The sequence below is a fragment of the Panthera pardus genome, unplaced genomic scaffold (genome assembly GCF_024362965.1).
Source record: "Panthera pardus isolate Hobbes unplaced genomic scaffold, ASM2436296v1 HiC_scaffold_22, whole genome shotgun sequence".
NCBI lineage: Eukaryota > Metazoa > Chordata > Mammalia > Carnivora > Felidae > Panthera > Panthera pardus.
The window spans coordinates 31,841,639-31,863,305 of NW_026526788.1; the positions used below are offsets into that span (position 1 = coordinate 31,841,639).

Here is a 21,667-nt window from a genome sequence, read left to right on the forward strand (position 1 = left end):
ACCCAGCAGACCAAGAGGGTGGACAGAAAACAACTTTAATAACAGGGGAAGCTTCCAGAGGTGGGAGCAGGCTGGTGAAATCAGGCCTAATCAGCCCTAGCACGAGGGGTGCCAATCACCCCCAGCTCCACCAAGGGGAGGGCCACGTGGAGAGTCTCGGAGCGGGGGGCCATGGGGGCTGGACAGCGGGCAATCAGGGCCCTGGGAGGGGAGCCTGCCCCGGCCCCGGCTCCCACCCCCTCCTCTGGGTTCTGGCTGTCAGGGTGGGGGAGGGGGGCTGGCAGAGAGGTTAACCGGTTAGCGACCAGACGAGGGAGAGGCCCAGGGACATGGGCGTATTGCCCCCAACCCTGAACACCCTGCCCACATTCTGGCATGAAGCTGGGGTCACCAGGGCCACAGACAAGGCCATGAGGCAAAGACCCTTGGCCACAGCTGTCTGGAGGGAAAAGACACTGCGGCTTTACCTCCTTCTCTCTCCACCTTCAAAAGGAGTCCTGTCATTCTGAGTTGACTTCTCAGCCGGTCTAGCAAATGACGTTCTAGTTTCTTCACAGTTTGGGAGTCGTTTTCTGGCTCAATGCACTAAATCTGGAGCAGTTAGCGGGTAGCCCGTGGCTAGGGTCTGGTATCCACCTGTGACTGAAATGTGGTATAACCTGTGTCAGCCCCGGGCCGGGGTCAGGGCTCCCCACTCTAGCCATAGCAGTGGCAGAAAATGAGCCCTGCCCCCCCCCCCCCCCCCGCCCTCCATAGATTCCTGTCCCAGGAAAGACTGGCAGCCTCTGGGCACAACCCTTAGCCAGAAGCCCCAGATGAGATAGCCAGAAAGCCTCCCCAGCCTCTTCCGGCCACGGATGGTCTCATCTTCCCAGTTCCTCCTAGAAGGAAGAAAGAGGGCTGCAGAGAGGAGAGGTAGGAAGGGGGCACGGGTGCCCCAGGCCCTGTTTCATGTTCCAGGGACAAGGGGGGGGTGTCAGGGAGGGGATAATGGAGCGTGACCCTCACAGAGGTCAGCGTCCTGGAGAGAAACCCGTTAGGCTGGTCGTACCCACCCTTGAATTCCATTCGGAGTGGCTCGGGGCTGCAGCTCTCAGCCCAGCAGCCAGCACCCGCTGGATCCCCTGGGTGGGGCTGCAGGTGGACATTTTCCATCTGCCCCACTGGGAAACCTTATTCTCTAGGAGCCTGTGCCTTTTGCCTAGTGAGGGTCAGATGCCACAGGTCACCTCCCTATCCTTTCGCTCAGTCAGAAACAGTTCTTGAGGGCCTACAGTATGTCGGGCACTGGCCTCAGAGGTGCGGACCCAGCCCGACAAAACTGACAAGGTCCCTGCCTGCTGTGGAGGAGACAGCCGAACCCACACATAAATCTGTGTCTGTCGCTGAGAAGGGCCATGAAGGAAAACAAAGCAGGCAGGGGCTCTCGCGGAATCTGTGGCCAGGGAAGCCTCTCCGAGGACGCCCAAGCAGAGACCTTGAGGGAGTGAGGCACACAGTCTCCTGGGGATGACGATGCCAGGCAGGGACCACCCCCCACCTCGTACCCCACAGCATGAGGGCAACACCAGGAGGGCTTCTGGAAAGGAGCGGACACCGAGGGGCACCCCAGGGCCAAAAAGTGGAGGGGTTTGGAGTCTTGTAGAGCCGGGGCATCCAGGCTTGCAGGCTTCTGAGCCCGCAGCCTCATTTCCCCTCTGATCTGATGGCCATGGGGCTCTCAGACTCAAGGCAGGGACGCTCCAGTCTTCTGACTTCTATCCCCCCTCGTGCCTTCCCTCTTCGTTAGTGGCCATGGCCTTCTCACAAGCGCCCCTTCTCCATGTTTCCTTCAGCTGACTGCACCTCTGTCCAGGGTCTCTCCCCTCTGCCTTTAAAGCTTGTGGAGACACGAGTGGAAAAAATGGAGGGATCTGTTCATGCAGAGAACAGATATCAAATGGCTGCTCTGTGCTAGGCAAGGAGCAGCCCGGGAAGGGGCCTCCGGAAGCTTGTAGAATGGACACCCAACCCAGGTTTGGGAGTTAGGGAAGACTTCCTGGAGGAGGTGATAACAAAGTTGAGACCGAATACGCGTAGCAGTTTGCCAGCGTGTCCTCTGCACCTAGAACACTGCTCGATACATACTAGGTGCTCAGTGATTATTTGTTGGATGAATTAGTGAATGAGGAAGAATGTTCCAGTCGGGGAAACAGCATGAGCACAGATCCAGCAGGTACCAGATCCGGGTGGTGGTGGAGCTGGGAGCCAGAACTCAGACTCAGAATCTGCCTGTCACTGACACCCTCAGATTGCCTTCCAGACAGCACGGATCCGCGTGCCATCACCACCTAGCAGACTCCAGAATGTCGGAGGCGCTCAGTTAGGATTTGTTGAATGAATGCAAGGGAGAGATTTTGGAGCTGGTATGTCCCGAGGAGAGTGTCAGTAGGGGGGGTACCCGGGATGTCTCTCGTTCAACAAACGTTGTTCAGCACCAGCCATGTGCTGGGCCCTGGGGGCACAATGGTGAACAGAACCAGACGCGGCTCCCACCCTTCAGGGGCTTAGTGGGGGGAACAGAGGGAAATAGAGTCACATAATTATAAGGTGAGATTGGAGCCCCCAGGAAAATCCCAGGGGGCCAGTGCAGCCAAAATCTGAGCTAGACTGGGGGATTCAGAGAAAGTTCTGGAGGAAATGGGACTTGGCTGAGATGTGAAGGCTGAGTAGACGTGAACGGGGGTAAAGATGAGAAAAGAATTCTGGTGGATGGACAGCACCGGTGGCTCAGAGGCCGAGAAGCACCTCGTTCCTGTGAGGGGGTGAAAGAGGGCCCCGCGTGGCCGAGGCAGATGAGGACAGGAGGTCTGGTGAAGGAAAGGGGCTGGAGACCTGGGCAGGGCCGGGCGTGCAGGTTCGTGGAAGGGATTCTCTGACATTGATCTGAAGGTCAGCAGGGAGCCACTGGGCGGTCGTTGGAGCATAAGCCACACAATCAGATCCATGTTTGAAAGAGTTCATACCAGGCCCTGGTGGAGTCTCCATTGCAAGGCCCAGGCAGGAGGCTGCTGCAGCGGTCCAGGCGGGTAGACACTGGGAAGGGCAGACCAATGTTTGGGAGAAGAAGTTGCTTGGCCGACTCTGGTTTCTGGCTTAGCAACCGAATACAGAGAGAATGTGTTGCCATTCACAGGGCCAGGGACGCGCTTCCCAGGGGAGATGCTGAGTTTGTTCTTGGATGAGTTGAGTCTAAAAGCACCTTTGTGAATTTCACGTGGCTTGTTCAGAACCCCTAGGGACCTCCAGGGAAGCTGGGGGTCCCTTGGCTGCTGCAGCCGGGGGTAAGGAGTGGGTCAGCCTGTCTGGCCCCTGCCAGTAACAGAAGCCAGAAGAGAGGCCCAGCGGGGTGAGGTCAGTCAGAGCCTGGCCACGGCGCTCCAGCCTGCCCGGGGCCTGTCAGTGGAGTGGTGACGGAGTGCATTTCTCTGCACCAGAATAGATTTGAGCTTAGCAGTTGGCTCTAAGTGCTTTTTGCCCTGACGTGTGGAAATGAGCGCTATGGGCAGCGGGAGGGCTGGGATGGGGGAGGGAGCCCAGGGGACGGGAGCCACAGCCTGCTGGGGCCTGCTGCTTGCCTGAATAAATACATGTTTCCCTGACAGCCACATCATAACTGTCATCTTGGTGGGGAGTGGGGGGTGGGGGTGTTTCAGGGCAGAGAGGGGAGAGTGTGTCTGCGTGTGGGCAGTAATGGCCTATGGGTTGGTGCCCCAAAGTCCAGTGGCATTGGAGGACAGGAATATCTCAAGGTCCGGGTAAAATGGACAGAGCCCGGCAGCTTCTTCTCCCTTCTGTGTCTTCCTGCATTTAGCAAAGATCTTGGCCAGAGGCGCTAACTCTCCTCCAAGCCAGGAATTGGGAAGCAGGGGAAGCAGAATCTGAGATGGGCATTGAGGTGGGCTGGGAAGAGGCAATACAGAGCCCCTGGGGAACCAGAGGAAAATCCAGTGTGCCCACGCAGCCACCATCTAGATCTCTAGGGCTCAGTGCCAAACCTGGCCAAGGACACAAGGAAGAAGGAAGCAGTTACAGTCCCCAGGGAAATACTTAGTGGTTGACATTTCTTGTAGGGGAACCAAAGAACAGCTTTTGTATAGTAAAGGCTTCATTTAGGATCAGTGTCGCGCAACCCCTCATCCAGTGGCAAAGTCTATTCCCGTGGAGCGGTCATTGCCTTCGCCACTTCTGTGGGGTGTAGCCTGCGCTCAAGCAAAGCCCTCTGAGAGTTCTCCTTGAGAAACCAGCTGTGAGCGTGGTTAGACTGCCTCTGTCTTGGCTTGAGAGAAGTGACAGGCTGCCTGCAATTCCCGTAATTGATGGCTCATGAGGCAGAGACAGTAAATAATTGTTCCACAAGTTTCGAGAGTGAGCGTAATTAGTACAGTTAACAATCTTAGGTGATTAATTGGTTCATTCAGTACCAGTGTGAATGGGGGAAAACGTGAGCAGGAGAGGGGGCTGGAGTCCCCCCAAACACCTAACTGTGGGCTGTGGCCCCCTTCTAGCCGGCATCTCATAGCCAAGTGGTATTCACCTTCTACAGCGAGGACTCCTGGGGCCAGGGCGGAGGGCAGGTCCTAGGGCAGCAGCCAACACGATTTGGCCACATTAACAGCATCTCATGGGTGTAAAAGCTAGATTTGGCTCCCGTGGTGTTTTACCTGTTAGCCAAAGGTCAGAAAGCTGTTGTACGAGATAAGACCGGCCGATTGATTCTCGTAGGCGGGAGGGAGGAACTGATTCATGGAGTCCCAAACTCCCTGGGTTCGAAGGACCCAAGAGGTCATTTAACCAACCTCTTGGCTACCGTGCTGAACTGCTCTTGGGCGTTCCCGTCAGAAACTGGATCTTATTTTAAAATCCTCCAGGGAGAGATGTTCTAAACCAGGGGTAGCAAACAGCTCTCAAATCATGTGTCAACACCAGTTCACGGATAGAAGCTGCTTAGAGCCCCGGGCTGGGAACCCCAGACTGAGTCCGGGGAATAGCACTGCGATCTCTTGGCACTTTCTGCCCTGGGTGCAGAATGGAGGAGGGGCAGCCTGTGTGCCAAGGATTTGCAGAACTAAAACCCACCTGGGTCATCCAGGCCCGCCTGATGCTTTCTTCCAAGTGTGGTTTCCTGGGACCTTCCCGATGGCCCTTTCGAAGCAAGAGTGGTCTTGGCCTCAGCTTCAGGGAACTGAGAGGGTGTGAGAAACAACCAGGGTGGAAACTGTAGACCCAGTTTGTTGGTCCCTTTCTGGCCCCCGCAAGATTACAGCCCAGAGCCCTGAGCCAGGGGAATGGAGAGTAGCGATTGGCTGGTCGGGTCATCCAGGCTCTACCTAGTCTCCACCAGGATACTGACCTTTCCAGGCAGATGGCAGCTTCTCCTTGCAAAAAGCTGGTGTATTGGGAGCTTGGGGACCAGGCAGAGCTGAGTCCCACGCGTGGCCCTTCCTTACTCGAGCTGTGGATGGGTTTGAGCGCTCAAAGCGTCTTTTGTGCCCTTTCCGATGGGACAAAGCCTCTGGGCCCTGGTGAGGACTGCCGTGGAGAAAGTGGATGCTACTTCTAGCACAGTGTTGGCCATCGGGCCCCTGGATTGTGTCCCCAAGACCCTCAGGGGCTTGAAGACCAATCTGACGTGGGGAACCTCGGAGAACAGACGGCTGCTATAGCTGCACCCATTCAACCCTCATCAAGCCAGGCTCCACCCCTGGGCCATGTTGTTTTTATTCCTTTCCCCACTACCCCTTTCTTAGGGACAGAGGGTATACTGGGTGTGCTGGATAGGGCAGACCAATAGCAATCACACCCCTTACACAGAGTCCCTAAGCCTGGGGCAGGGCTCTGGGGACAGAAGTTCTCTGGAGGTTGAGGTGGGAGGAAGAAAGGGAGGAAGAGCAGGTGCAGGGAGGTCTGGAAGAGGCTTTTCGCTTTCACTGCCACAGAGCCAGCCACGACCGGCTGCCTCCCCCAGCCAAAAGGCGAGGGAACACTCGCAGCAGAAAACATATACACATATTTGCAAGCTACAGTACAAACGAGCCGCAAACCTAATGATTCGTGATTATTATTTGAAGGGTCCCACTGTTACAGATTTATTTGTCATTTCTTGTAATAACACCAACGGTAATGAATTCATTTGTATTAATGTGAGTGTCACGAGGACTTCCGTCGAAATTCTGCATTAATTAATGTACCATTAAAACAAAGTGTCGCCCAATTAATATCAAATGGAGGTAAGGCTGCCAGGGTCCTCTTCATCTGGGTTTCATTTGTAATTCATGGTATTAGCACCCCTGCTTAATGAAAGTCATTTGCAATTCCTACCCGTGGTGTCTCCTACTTCCTGCGGGAAGGCCAGTGTGCCCCTCTTTCACTGGGCGCCCTGGGGCCAGGAGAAGCAGAGATGGGGAGCACTCTTTCTTGGTAGACATTGGTCTCCACGTTCATAATTCCAGGAGGGGCTTGAGGAGACCTTTGGGAGGTCCTAACCAAGTTAATCGTCAACTTGAACCACCAGGAAGGTGTATGGAACCACTTTCTCTGGGTTCTGTTAGGAAAGGGAAGGCTGGTTTCTTTCTTTCTTTAAATTTTTTTGAAATTTATTATTTTTTTTAATGTTTATCTTTATTTTTGAGACAGAGAGAGACAGAGCATGAGCAGGGGAGAGGCAGAGAGAGAGGGAGACACAGAATCCGAAGCAGGCTCCAGGCTCTGAGCACAGAGCCCGACGCGGGGCTCGAACTCGTCAACTGCAAGATCATGACCCGAGCCGAAGTCGGACGCTCAGCCGACTGAGCCACCCAGGCACCCCTAAAATTTATTATTTTTGAGAGAGTGAGAGAAAGCACGTAAGGGGGGGAGGGGCAGAGAGAGGGGGGAGGAGAGAGGATCCAAAGTGTGCTCTGTGCTGATAGCATAGAGCCCAATGCGGGGCTCGACAGACCATGACCTGAGCTGAACCTGGCGCTTAACTGACTGAGCCACCCAGGTGCCCCTTGGCTGGTTTGTTTCTTGGTCAAGTCTGGTCTTAACGGAGGCAGCCATGGCTACCATAGGACTGCCTTACCCTGGGCAGAGCAGAGTGCTTCTGGGATTCTGGGTCTCTGTCTTTTCTCGGGGTCGGTCTAGTAGTCTTCTCATGGTTTTGTGTGCCAGGCTTCTGGCTGTCCCTAAAACGAGTGATGGAGCCCATGTGCCTTGATGTACCAGCCACAGTAGACCAAAGAATTGGAACCCCTGCCGTGTGCCTCCCACACCTCCCTCAAAGGGTGCCCACCTCCCCAGATCTGTGGGAACAGATGCTCCATGCCACCCCAGCCTTTAGAGCCCTCACGGTCCCCTACTATGGGAACGTTCCCAAGGACAACAGAGAGGGGTATCCTCCCTCCTCGGGTATGTTCCTTGGGTGTCTGGACCTCCCTGGGCCATCCTTACCCAAGCAGGAGAGTGTCATCCATGTGACCCCCATCAAGTCCCCTCTGCTCTCTGGGTCTCAGTGTTCTCAACTGTAGAGTAGTGACTGGGAAGGGCAGCGCTCCACCCTGGCCGTGCATGAGAATTCCTCGGGGAATTTAGAAGCACAGAGGCTGGGGAGGGCCCTGGCACTGATATTGTTTCCAAGCTCTCCAAGATTCCAAGCCCTGGCCTAGGTGATTCTTCAAGTCCTTTGTAGCCAGGATAATTCCAGTCTCTGCCTCTTGACTCTTAAGCCATTTCCCAGCTCCCCCACCCCCACCCAGGCCAGTGAGTTCCTTCAGCTGCCCTCTCTCTGCCTGGGTCCTGGGCCCACCAACCCCCCTCTCTCCAGCCCTCAGCTCCCCTGCAGCCTATGTGTGGTCTCCCCCAGACTGTCGGCCCTTAAGCCCCTGGGCTCCAAGTGACAGGTTCTACTTATCACATCACACTGCCTAAAGGGCTGGCAGCATTAGCCACCGGGATTGGGGATCTAACAGGGAAAAACACACCAGGCCTGTGCTGCCTCCTTTACCCACCCCTTCAAAACGCACACCCCAGCTGGGGATAAAGGGGCACACTGGTGGGCGGAGCCTGAGGGGCACGGGGAGGAGAGATGAGCAGAAGTTGTATTACTTGAGCTGTCTCCTTTTTCAGAATCCACTTATTAGCCTCAGCTTCCCATAGATGTAAGGCCTGCCCTAAGGAGATTTGCATATTCATTTTGTTTAACATGATTCATCATTATGCAGGGGAATGAATTTGGGGGCGGGGAGATGGAGCCCCGTTTGTGAGCCACGGAGCCGTGCACCGAAAGCTCAGGGCAGCATTGGAGGTACCACACGGCCAGCGGGCTCCGCTGGGACAGAGACGGGGTGAAGGCCACAAGGAGGCTTTCCCTCAGCCTTTTATCCAGGACTTTTGTCTCTGCTGAGAGCAGAGCAAGGACCTCACCCTTCAGAAGCATCCCCTCCCCTTCCAGACCTCCCCACCAGAAGTAACATTTGCAAAGCACTTTACAGTTTATAGACCCTTACACGCACCCTGAGAAGGAATAACATTATGATAGAGCCTAAGGTGTATTGAGCAGCGATTTTGCACAAAGCACTCATCGTGTGTTATCTCCTGTAAGCCTCATGATAATCCTGTGAGATAGATCTTCTTATTCCCATCTCACTGTAAGGAAACTGAGCTTCAGAGAGGTTGTCTAGCTTCCCTAAAGTCACACAGCAAATAAGGGCTGGAGCTGGAACTCACACTATAATTTCCCTGATGTATTTGCTCTTTCAAAGCCTCCCTTTGTTGTGTCTGTCTTCCTCCCCATAAATAACCACCTGGAATTGCTCATAACCATTTCTCTTTCGGAGGGGTGAAGAGTGTGAGTGTGGCCAACATAGTCTAGAACTGTGTTATTCGATAAATATGTTTGGGATCGCTGGATGAAAGAATCGGACAGCTCCTGATAGATGACTAACTCTTACACTTCCAGCACCTTCCTGGTGACGTCTGACACTTGTCACTTTCTGAACCTGGAGCCTCTGGGTGGCCTGAGTTGTCCTGTGGCAAGCCCCTTAAATGTCACTAGTAGACTCTGGCACTTAGCCAGCGTGACAGGATTCCCAGTTTCTCAAGGTCATCTTGGCCATCCCCCTGCCTCCTAGACCTCGTACACTTTGCTCACTCATCACTGAGAATAATATAGCATGGTGGTTAAGAGCTTGGGCCCTCGAGCAGCCTGCCTGGGTACAAACCCCAGGATTCCTGCTTACTACCACATGGCCTTGGACATCTGGATAATGGGAATGGTAATAGTGTCTGCTCCAAGGCTTCCATAAGGACTGTACGAGATAGTGCATGGAAAGTGCTTAAAACAGGGCCTGACATATACGATGTCTTCAATAGATGTGAGTTATTACCTGAGACCCACAGAAGTCTTTTTCTTACTTAAAAAAAATCCCAGGAGACTCCATGCATCTATTCATTGTCATTTTCCGTAATCTAGCAAATCTCAAGACGACCTCATGCCTCAGCTGATCCCTGTTTCCATTCAGAACTCAGCACCCTACAGTCCTGGGCTCAGGGACGGTGTCCTGGAACCTAGACAACCCAGGTTTTGTCCCTCCAGGGTAGCTTTTTAGAGAGAATTCTTCTGTAGGTCACATCCAACCTTTCCCTAGTTTTTTTTTTCTCTTCAAATTGTCTACTTCTGCAGAAGGTGGTGATTTTTATTTTGACCTTTGAGATTTCAAAGCACTTCCTCCACTGTTAACTCATTTTGTCTCCCCTGCAGAGCTATGTGGAAGGCAGTACGGGAATTGTTATACCCATTTCCTGGGTGGGAAAACCGAGGCATCAATGTTTGCATCAATGCTCTGTGCAACAGAGAAGGAAGTCCTGCAGATGGTTATTGGAAAGCCAGAATGCGACCCAACATTTCAGAACTGTTGTTTCTGGATTTTTTTCCAGTCAGGCCAACATGCATGGGGAGTAATCATCACCTAATGAATGCTCCCAGGTCTCCAGAAGCTGGTTTCTAAGTCCCTGCCGGGGGAGGGAGGCGGGCTGGCTTCCGGGAGCCAATCAGTTTAACTTTCAAGTCGGGGAGGGGTGTGAGAGTAAAGCTAAACAGCCCAGGTCATCCGGATCCACTCCTCTGCTCTGTCACTCCTCCCATAACACACAGAGAGAAGCAGAAACTGGTTCCCTGGGGGAGGGTGTGGCACTGCCTAGTGTTGAAAGCAGCATGCTGTGGGGACTGGGGCCGGTGTGGGCACAGGGGCCACCCCACCATCATGGCGCTCCTGTCCTGTGCTCTCTGCACATGGCCTTCAGCCAGCTGCTGGCCTGTCCATGGTGCCCTGCGCTCCCACAGGTCAGCAAGTGAGAAGGTATAGAAGGCGTCTGGGGGAGGACAGGTGCGTGGACAGCCCTGGAATGTGGTGCTAATGGGAGGTGGCACTTGGTGGAGGAGGTGCCTTGGAACTCTACTGCCGTTCCTTATATAGGAAGGACACTGGGCTGGGGCTGGGGTGGGGTTGCTGCAGTGAGAGGTGAGAAAAATGGCCTGGGGTTTCCTTAACCTCTGAATGAGGAGGAGCGGGGGCCTTTGCACACTTAAGGATCATACCTCGCTCTGAAAATCAAGCTTCTGAGAAGGGAGGGAGGGCCCAGATGTCTGTTGGATGAGGCTTCTCCCAGCCCTGCACACCCAGCACGTGTGTAAAGGCCAGGGCCCATGTGTGTGGGGTGGAGAGAGAGCATCTCAACCTCAGCCTGGGCACATATGCCTAGAAACCTGGGGAGCCAACAGCCTTTTCCAGGAAGGGAGTGTCGTCTCTATATGCTGGATGGTGATGCCTACTCTCCAGGGAAAATACCAGAAGGAATTTGGATGGAGGGCACAGAGCATCATGAGCAAAGGCTAGAGGTGGGCCCACACCCTGGGGGCTGCCCTGTAGAACAGTCTGGCCAAAGCAGACTGTCTCAGTGGGGCAAAAATGAAAGCTGAGTTTAGAGAGGGAAGCTTTGGTCAGACTGTGGTGACATTCGAGGCCCAGGAGACCTTGCCTTGGAGGCAGTGATAGTGTCTGAGGAGAAGAATAAGCTGGGAGATCAGTGCTTTAGGGCAGTGACTTTCTGGGATCAATTACAGGGTCAAGGCCAAAAAAAAAGAGGAAGGGCTGCAGTAGACCAGCCTGTAGGGAGATACAATTTTTTCCACTTTTATATTAATTTTTATCAGAGTCATATTTGCATGAGTTTAAAAGTCAGGTAGTAAAGCCAGGTTTATAATAAAAACATCAATGCCCCATCTCGCCCTTTCTCATTCCTGATTCCCACCCTGAGACAGTCTCTTTCAATTTCTGATCGTTACCTTATTTCCAAATTGCATGCGTGTACATTTTTCAGTTTTAGATATTGACTTCCAGCTCTGAAGGATGAGAATGGCACTTTTGCCCCACCCTCTACCTCATCTCTGCAGTGCACACACACACACACCCCACTCCTAACATGCTCTACCCATCCGCCCGACTTAACCAGAGCCCACATGACATTTAGTGTCTAAGGCATTGTGACTGTGTACATATTATTCAAACTGTGCCACATAGCGTACTGAAATTTAAAAAAAAAATCCTTTTTTGTTTTCTCTGGAGTTAATGATTACCTCTCTTTCTTATTTGTTTGCTTAGGGTTCTGTGAACCTATCACTTATTCTAAATATTCTGACATAATTATCTCCTCTCAGTATATTAAAAGTATATTGATTTTTTTATCAGTTTGTATTTCTCTTGGCAGCATTCCCCTTGGAGCATCCATCCTCCAGCTCCACTCCAGATGGGCTGTGCTCTGGTTCACTTTGCTCTTCTGGAGGCTAAGTGGCTGAAGACACCTGTGTGGGGCATGGGGGATGAGAGGGGAATCACCCAGAGAATTTCTTTATCTCTTTCTACGTGGGTCCCATAGCTTCCTCTTTCTTGGTTCACACCCTCTTGAAAGGGATTCATGGGATTTTTTTTTTTTACTCTGTTTGAAAAATGTGTTTATTCTAAACACATATTTGTTGATAGTTTAGCTGGGTATAGAATTCTAGAATGAAATCGTTTTCCTCATAATGTAAAGTCATTTCTCCTTTGCCTATAATGTTGCTGTTAAGAACTTCAGTGCCATTTTGATTACTGATCCTTTGACTAGACTTTTGTTTTCTCTCTGAATGTGTCTCAGATTTTTTTTTTTTTTTTTAATCTGAGTGTTTGGAAACTTCATAGTTTTATGCTTCAGTGTGGGTCTGTCTTCAGAACACAGTGGCCGTTTTCCATCTGTAAACATGTCATTCAGATCTGGGAGATTTTTTTACCTCTCTTTTCAGATAATTTCCTTCCCTTCACTTGCCCTGTTTCCTCTCTCTCTGGAACTCCTATTAGTTGGGTGTTGGATCTTCTGAACTACTTCTCTAATTTTCTTATTTTCTCCCCCAGTCTCCATCTCTTTGAGTTTTGTCCTACTTTTGGAGAAATTTCTTTATCTTCCAACTCTTCCATTAAGTTTTCATTTCTATTATCTCTTCCTCTTGGAATGTTCTGATTTCAAAGATGCTATGTCTTGTCTCTCTGGATGTTAAAACATTCACTTTTGGGGTGCCTGAGTGACTCAGTCAGTTAAGGATCCAACTTGATTTCAGCTCAGCTCATTATCTCACGGTCATGAGATCAAGCCCTGTGTTGGGCTTCGTGCTAAGCATGGAGCCTGCTTGGGATTCTCTCTCTCTCCCCCTCTCTCTGTCCCTCCCCTACTCGTGCATGCACTCACATACACATGCACTCTCTTGCTGTCTCTCAAAATAATTAATTAAACATTTGAAAAAAGTTACTTTTGTTATTCCTTCCCACTGTCCCCCTACCCACCCCTGTCTTTCTTTCATAGTAGAGGCTCTTCTCAAATGTTTCATGACCCTCAGTTGTATGTTTATATTTAAGAGTGTGTTCACATTTAGGCACATGGAAACCTGCTGTGTGTGTTAGGGCAGGGTAGGGTGGAGTGCTCTTGTCAACCAGCAGACTTCACTATGGGGTGATTTGGTGAGGACCTAGCTGTTTCCTTGTGAGAACTCTACCATGTTAATATTAGTGTTTTCTCTGAGGCAGTTTTCCTATCTCCTGCCAGGCATTCAGTATTCAAGAGGCCAACTGGCTAAAGAGGCCTGATTGGGGATGTGAGCGGAGGAGAGATGCAGATTTTCATTGGACCTCCTTGTTTTCAGTGCCTTATCCAGCTCCCAGCCTGGGTCCAGAGCCTGACTAACTTGGCCCCTTGAGAAAGTAGACCTCCTGTCTTCTGCACAAGCCAAAGAAGGCATTTGGGAGTCTGACTACTCTTTAAAGATTTGCGGTTGGTCTCCCTGGTTTGGACATCACCTGGTATCTCCAGCTTCTGATTTTACAGGGTTCTGAGTTGCCAGCCTGAGCTTTGGCTTGCCCCTCTTTCCTAAGGCAGGCTCCTGTCCCATCAATTCCTAGTTTCCAGGATTTTGTCAACGTCTCTCATCTGCTTTTGCCTCCTCTCCTGTTCTTTTTGTCCTTGTGGACCTATGCATTTTTAATTATCATATTGTCATTTTGGTGAGGGGTTGGGACAAAAACAGAAATAAATGGACGTGTTCAACCTGCCCTGTTGAATAGGAAGTCCCGATTCTGTTAAAACATTTATTGAATGCCTTCTATAGATTTGCAAGTGACAATGCTAGGTGTCACTGCAGAGGTGGCCAAGGTAAATAACAAAGAGAAAAGGAAGGATGTGAGGAATGTTGAAGCAAGAATTGTCAGGTGCTGGTGCCTAATGAAGAATGGGGGGCAAGTCCAAGATCACGCTGGCAGGCAAAGACCCTCACAGGTGTGGGGAAGTCAGGTCTGCACTTTGATGGGTGTCTTCCTGGGATTCAGAATGGGTAGTGCACAGCTGGAGGCCAAGAAGGAGGGAGGGACTCAGATGGACAGGCCAGAGCTGGCCCCAAGGAGATGTGGAATAGCTAGGTAAGTGCTTTAATCATGCCAGGGTGTGTGGCACTCAGAGCTCAGCCCTTTGGGGCTCCTTGTGCCCACAGGGCTTGTTCCTCCACCCAGCAGTCTGCCCAGCTCTCAGGGAAGACCCAGCACCTTTTGGGGTCCAGTGCACATCATGTGAGAGACAGCAGACACTGATAGAGAAAAGAGACGTTGTGAATTGATCTCTTCCGGACTCTTCTGCAGAGAGACGTGCTGGAGTGCCCATTATACACATGCGGGCTTGTGCACAAACCAGTGTGCCCTCTCCCTGACCAGAGGGGACCACCTGAGACATCCATCGGGGCCCTGTGGGCACTTGCCTCTCCAGGTCCCCCTCAAAGCACTGTTTCTCCATTTGGACCTGCTTTCAGCTGGAGCTCGCACACTCTTTCTTGCCTCTTTGAGAAAGAAATATGGTCCGTCTCCCACAGACCCCGTTTCTCCCCTTTCCTAAGCTGGAATGCCACAAAGCCTCTATAGCTTCACATTTGGAATGACACCCTCCCCAAGACCCCAGTGGGCCCCTGCCTCCAGAGTCATCAGTGAAGTGGCACCTGCTGTGGCATTCGATGGAAACTAAAACACCAGCACCTCCCCTTTGCCCCAGGAGCCCCCTTGTCAGAAAGGCCTCTACTTCTGATTTGACTTCCTCTTGGCCCAGTGGGAGCTCATTTCCTGATTCCCAGTAGAAGTGTGCAAATTTTGGGACACTCTCTTCCTTCTGAGTTTTTGGGGGGCTAAAGCTCCCCATCAGCCTTCCTTTCTCCAGTGCAAACAACCCAGAGCCCCCACCCCCCCACCCCCGTCTTCGGCTCCCATGTCATTCCCAGCCCTTCCAAGGAGGGAAGTGAGTGAATCAGCCCTACTTGAGCAGGGACCCTGAGCCCACTCTCCACCCTCATCTGCAGGGTCCCTGAGGTCTGGGGACACAGAGGTGACCTGAACTTGAATCCTAAAATTCCATCACTCACTTACAAGCTGTGTGACTTGAGACAGATTGCTTCATTTCTCTGAGCTTTCATTCTTCCGCTCTGGGGGAAAAGGAGGTGATGAGATAATATTTGATGGCTCCTGGGCCTGAGGATGGAGGAGTGAGCTCCCTCCCCGCCCCCACCCCACCTCAGGTGGGGGGCGGTGGGGGGGAAGGGGGCGGGCAGCAGCCCAGCCTCTGAGCAGCACGCGCACGTTCCAGGAGCGTCTGTTCCCAGCTCCGATTCACCAAGGCGCCCGCACCTTGTCAGAACTCCATCTGTCAGGAATTTATTACTAATGCATTTTATAACAGGCTTTATAATAAGATATTAAAGACTGTGGCGGCATCCAGCAAGCATTCCATAAATATTAATAACGCCTTTAGAGACGACACCTACAGTGGAAATGGTAGGGCTTCTTGCGGAGGTGGGGTCGAAGGTACAGAATAAATCGAATTGAGGAGGGTACACCGCGAAGATGAGAGGGTACGGTGTGCTCTACTTCCTTTCTCTTGGCGCCTCGAACTTTTGTTCTTCTTTTCCTTTGTTCACAACTTTCCCTCTGCACTGTCTCTTTTTCTCCCTTTCAGTTTCTTCCTCTTTCCTTCCCTCTCTCTTCTTAGGCGTGCTCTCCCACCTCACCCCCATCGCCCTTTGCTCCCCTGTTGTGCTCTTTCACTGTCCCCTCCTAGTTTCCTTTGTCCCCTGTCACCTTCTTCTCCCTCCCCTGCCCCCTTCCTTACCGTCTCTCCTTCTCCGTTTCCTGCGCCCTCCCTCTCTGCCGCTCCACCTGCCCGGCCCCTTCCTCCCTTCTGCACGCACCCCCCCCCCACCCCACTGTTCCAGTGAGCACCCCGAGCCACCTCTGTAGAAGCCTGGAGTGTAATGTAACTCACACTGCATGTGAGAAGTGAGCTATTTATCATTATTATTAACGAACAAGATCCCTTGCACAGCAGAACATTCCCAGAGTCTATTCCCTTGTCACCCCAGGAGTAGCAAAAAGATTTATTTGTCTCTGAATTGCACAGGGTGGCCCATTTGCAGCGGGTCCATCAGAAGTGGCGTGGAGCTTAACCGGGAACTGGAAGAGGCGGGGGCCTGCCCTGTCTGCGACCTGCGTGGAGTGGGCCTCTGCTGAGAGGGATCCAGCTGGCAGTGCAAGGGTTTTGCAGGGGGGTGGTGACTAAACACTGGTCCCTGCCTCCCAGGAGGCATGGGCGGTGCATCTGGGGAGATTTCCCTTGAAACGGCCCAGAACCTATGAGGGAGTGGGCAGGCCTGGGCGGGAGAAGGAATGGTCATAGAGGAAGGGGTGCTAGGAGCAGAACTGGGGCAGGGAAGCAAACCAAGAGGCCTATCTCAGAGGCAGGAGTAATCACGCCCCGTGGAACCTTTCCTCCAAAGACCAGCCGCCCCTTTCCAACAAGAAAGTGGACTCAGGGCCAAGTCTACAATGAACATGTGGGGAGAAGTTGCCCTAGAACGGGGCGGCCCACGTCGACTGGAATGGGCCTTTTGGCCCTGCCTCCACAGCTCAGGACCACCCTGGCAATGCTTCTGTAGACCCCTGAACCCCAAGCCTAGACTCCGTAGGAGTACCTGCCCCTGGTTTCCTTGCCTCCAGGTGGGCAGAGCCTGGCCTTGCAGAGCATTGCTCATCCAGGCCTGTCTTGGCTGAGTGTGTCAAGCCCATGATCAAGCTGTCCCCTGCCCGCCCCTGCCACCTCCACATTCATGCTGATCATTGCAATGACCTGAATGGATTTGCATGTTAAATGGAGTGTCTGGGGACGCTTAAAAAGGAGAGGGAGCCCGCATTCATTCATCTAGACTGTTTTATTCTTCTCCCCATTATTACCTCCCTTGCCCCCAGCAGTCTAGGAGCAGTGGTAGGGAGCTTTGCTTTCTGTGGCCCAGCCTGGGCGTTAAAAGGACGGAATCCCTGCCGGCAAGAGTCAGGCTGAGCCTGGGGCAGAGCTGCAGGGATGAGGAGGCCTTGCCTGTGGCTGGATACATTCTGGGGGTGCCACAGGGCAGGCAGGAGCTGAGACCCACGGAGGACAGTGTAAGCCAAGGGGGTAGCCATGGGAAGGACAGCCCAGATTGAGTCTCTACACCACAGCCAGGGATAGAAAATGAAGTCCAGTCAGGGCCTGTGACGACCAAGGTAGGGGAGGCTCTCAGAGGCCCTTGTCTCTGCTTTTCTGTCTCACTGTGCTCATTGTCATCGCTGCACATGGGCTTCCTTGGCCTGCCCGTGGCTTCTCTGCTGCCTGGTAACTGTGGCTTTCTGCTTGCCATGGTGCCCACCCCAGCCCCAACAGACAGCAAGAACCTTTGTCAGGTTTGTGCAGAAAATTGGTTTAACTTGCAAGGCCCCATCTGATTGGCCTGTTTGAGTCAGGTGATTACCCCTGGACCAATCAGATGTGGCCTAGGTCTGAAGGCGCTTGGTACAAACTTGGCTGCCTACATCCATCCCCTTGAGCAGAACTGTGAGTACAAAAAGCATCTTTACTTGGAAAAAGTGTGGGTGGGGAGGCAGGGGTTGGCAGTCTCTGGATGGGGCAAATAAAGCACTATATGTAAGGCAAGGCATCATATTTCCAATCGTGGCTGGACTGGATAATCCCCAAGGCTCCTTCCTTGCTCCTACATGCAAGCCATCCCTGAGTGGTGCATGGTCAGGCCTGGCCTCAGGTTTAGGAGCTGTCTCCAGGCCCCCCCTCCGACCCCTTCCCCAGACCCCAGCCCTCTTCTCCCAGGCCCTCCAAACCGGCTGGGGAGGGTCTCCAGATGTTCTCCTACCCTGGATCTGTCCGCAGCAGCCATGAACCATCAACAAAGATGTTCTCTTTCTGAATTTTTAAATGCCCGTTTGTCTAGGTTGATGATGAAGAGATTGATTGGCTGTTTTTAATATCTCCCTTTAAATAGAGCTCATCTCACCCTGCTTGTGATGGTATTTTATTACCATAATAATAATTGCAACGACCATTTATTGAGTATGGTTCAATATTGCCGTGTGCCTGGCTCAGCAAGAAGTTTTTTGGGTTTTTTTTTTTTTCGTACCTTGTCTCACTTAATTCTTTCTTACAACCCTGGAGGTAGGTACCGTTAACAACTCTGTTTTTACATTTTCCCTGGTACAGGGAAACTGAGCCAAAAGAGTTCAACAGCAGAAGTTTGAGGTCTCCAGCCAATAAGTGGAGAGAGAGGCTGGGACTCAAACTTGGAGGGGGGGGTGCAGGGGGGTCTGACTCAGCATCTCTGCTCTGAGTCACCAAGTTCTACTGTCTGCTTGGAAGCCCGGGTGTACCTGGCTTCACAGAAGAAATCTGCTTGCATTGAAGGGGCAGATCTTTAAAGGGGGTACATCTGCACATTCGCATGAAATAGCTGCGTACTTGGAGAAGCCCCCAGTGTCGGTGCTGATGACCACCACCCCCCGCCCCATTCCCCTGATAGAGCATGGCACCCGGGACCTGAAAAGCAGGAAGTCAGCATTCTTTTCCCTCCAATGGCTTGTCCCTTCTAAGTATATGAATGGCTCTTTGCCAGGCCCGTTTAAAACCTTTCGTAAGTTACGCACAAATTAAATGGGTTTTCACTGCCGGGCATGAAACATAATCTAAGAAGGTCAGACACAGGGCCATTCCCTCTTTTTCCCCCTTTCCCCTGTCTTCTTGGATCTCGCTTTTAAATCCTCTAATCAGTTGCCCAGAGAGCCTTTGCCCCGGACCGTGAGGTATGCACGGGTGAAATGTCCCCTGCTCCCCGAGCCAGGGGGCTGCAGAGCTGACATTCTCGAGGGAGCCATCCCTTCCCTCTGGGCGCTGGCTCTGTGTGGGGTGTGCTCTGAAGTGCTGTCTAGCGGCCTCACAGGGGGCTGGCTGCTCTGAAATGGGAACGTGTCCCTCCCTCCAGTGGCAGAACCCAGGCCCTGATGGAATGGCTTGGAGGGTTAGGCTGGCTCCGGTGCTCGCGTATGCTGTGCGTGTTGGATCTAGAGGGAGAACCGTAGTTTGGCTGAGAGGCTTGTAAAGATCTCCTTGAGCCCCATGCCGTCATGGTGGCGTGTGAGGGCAGGGACTGGCTCCACTGAGCCCAGTGCCAGAGGGCCTCAGACTTCGGGGCCCTGCGTGCGGTGGCCCCGGGTATGTATGTGCAGAGTGCCTGTATCCATCAGGTCCCCGGGGAACAGTTCATCTCAGTTCCAATAAAGGCATTTCAGTGAAGAGACATCTTACAGAGGGTGGGCAGGGCGAGGGGGCATGAAGGGCTGTTGAGGCACCTGAGACCAGCAGCAGCCCTTAGGGCTGCAGGGAAAAGGGGAGGAGATAGCACTGCCTGCCTGGACCCCACTGAAGGCTGCAGCCAGGGAGGAGGGGCGGCTGGCCTGGAGCTGGAGGGAGTGGAAAAGTATCCCCCAGGCTCCTTCTCCTCCTGCCTCTTTCCCAAACTCTGAGCTCCTACGAGCACCTCCCCCTGGCAGAAGCTAGTCTGCAAGGGAGCCTGGGGGTGGATGCTGTCCACTGAGGTCTTGCCGGGGGCAGGGGGGGTGGGGAGACAGAGCAGGGTACTCTGTGCATCTGGAGGGTGCAGGCAGAGGATGCCCAGCACGGTATTATTAATATTCATTGTGCGTCTTGACACCTGCCTGCCCTCCCCTCGAAGGCGTTCTTGTCTGCAAGTCTTCTGGAAGGCACCAGATGACAAAAATCCCAACTGCCAACTTCTAAGCACTTATTACATGCTGGGAAATTTGCACTCCTGAGCTCACGTTCTCTTCACACTAACCCTATGGGACGTTATTGACTCCGGTGGACAGAGAGGGGATTAAGGATCAGAGAGATTAAGGAACCCAAAGACACACAGCGAGGCTGGGGCTCCAGCAGAGGCCTATCGATCCCTGAAATCCTGGCACTTGTCCGCTCTGCCCCCTTGCACACTTGATGCTCTTCTGGAGGGAAAGAGAGCATCTGTTTTCCAAGCCACCGAGCTGAGGAGGGAAGGCCTAGCAAAGGAAAAGGAGGTTCAGAGGCTCCAAGGTGTGAGGCAGCCTGCTGGGTTTGGAAAGTACAAATAGCTCTACCTACCAGGAAATATTAAACTGATAAGAATAGATGCTACACATGATCTTAGCTAAAGGCCACTAAGGGATACCTGCCAGGAAATAAAGTATGAAGGAGGAGATGGGGCCAGACCATGAGGGCCTGTGTCCTGTGCAAAGGGGCACTGGGGAGTCATGGATGGTGTGGAGGAGAGGGGCCTCCCTATCTGCCTCCTGTGCTCAGTGCTGGTGGGAGAAGGACAGGTTATGAGCCTGTTTATTCAGCCTGACACATGCTCAGTGATGGGGGAGAATCCGCACACTCAGAAAGAAACAATGGCAACTCCATCACATCGTTCTCCCGGGGCCCCTTCCAGCCTAAGCAGGGGTCTTGTAAAGAACACTCTTGCCTCAAGCAGATAGTCCCGGGGAAGGGTTGCCAGCATGCCCCAGTGAAAGAAGTTGCTCAAAGCGGTGACACAGGGCCCACGTCATGGCCAGCAGCACAGACAGGAGGCAGCAACGCGGATGCCTTCCTTGAGAGAGACCCTGCAGGTGTCAGAAGGGACCCAGTCATTATCCCAGCGTGAAAAAAACACAGGACCAGGAATACTGTCTCTGCCCTCAGGGAACTTACGGGCTAGTCCCACACTCCTGGCCAGGAGGCTTCACTCAGGCTGGCACTGACACAGAAGAGTCAGGACGAGAACTGCCATGGGTGTTTAAGAGAAGTATTTAGCGTAGAGCTTAAGATCGGTGGCTTAGAATTGGACCTGATTTCAAGGCCACCTTCTACCATTGCCTAGCTGTGTGCCTTGGGCAAGGCACTTCACCTCTCTGAGCCTTAGCTTCCTTTTCCAAAACCGGATACTAGCTGCCACCTAGAAAGCTACTTGTTACAGAGGTGGACAGACGCAGCGCACAGCACAGGACCTGGCACGTAACAGTCAGTCGACGGGAGCGGGGATTGTTTTTACCCTCTCGTCTCCACGAAGAGCCTCATTAGCTTGCCCATCTTCAGATGTGCCCAGAGCTCACTAAATTATGAATCGGTTCCTTCGCCCAGCATTTTGCCGGCGTGGCTCGCGTGCCAGGCCCTGTGGCGGGCGCTGCGGTGACAAGAGCTGGCCATCGGGCAGAGATGCAAACAGATCCCGAGAATGTGCTGAGCGCTCTCTGGGCAGCTCGCGCATGTCTTGAGAGAGGACACTGACTGAACACCTGCCATGTGCCAGGCACTGTGCTAGGCAAGGCAGCTGGAGCCCTGTGGCTTCCACGGAGCACGGGCGCTGTGAGGGAAGACAGGCGCGGGCCAAGGAATTATAGAAGATATGTGGATGATGAAAGCATCCAGGGTGAGGTGGGAACCTTAATATAAACAGCGGGGGAGGGTGGGGGCGGGGGAGGGGCTGACCTGCCTTAAGGGTCTAGAAGGTTCCATAAGGAAGCAACATTTCACCAAAGACCCCACGTCGGAAAAGGGCAGGGGTCCGTACGTAGTGTATAGCAGAGGGAATCATGGCAGGCTCCCAGGAGGTAGTAATATTGGAGTGGGGCTTGTGGGCCTCTCGTGGCAGGCTGCCATGGCCCAGGGATGGCTTGTGGATGCCCTA

At 52.8% G+C, this 21,667-nt stretch overlaps 1 protein-coding gene across 1 annotated transcript in view; it reads left to right on the forward strand.

The window, feature by feature from the left end:
- Positions 1-21,667, forward strand: part of CDH23 (cadherin related 23) — a 413,989-nt gene that overhangs the window by 157,640 nt on the left and 234,682 nt on the right.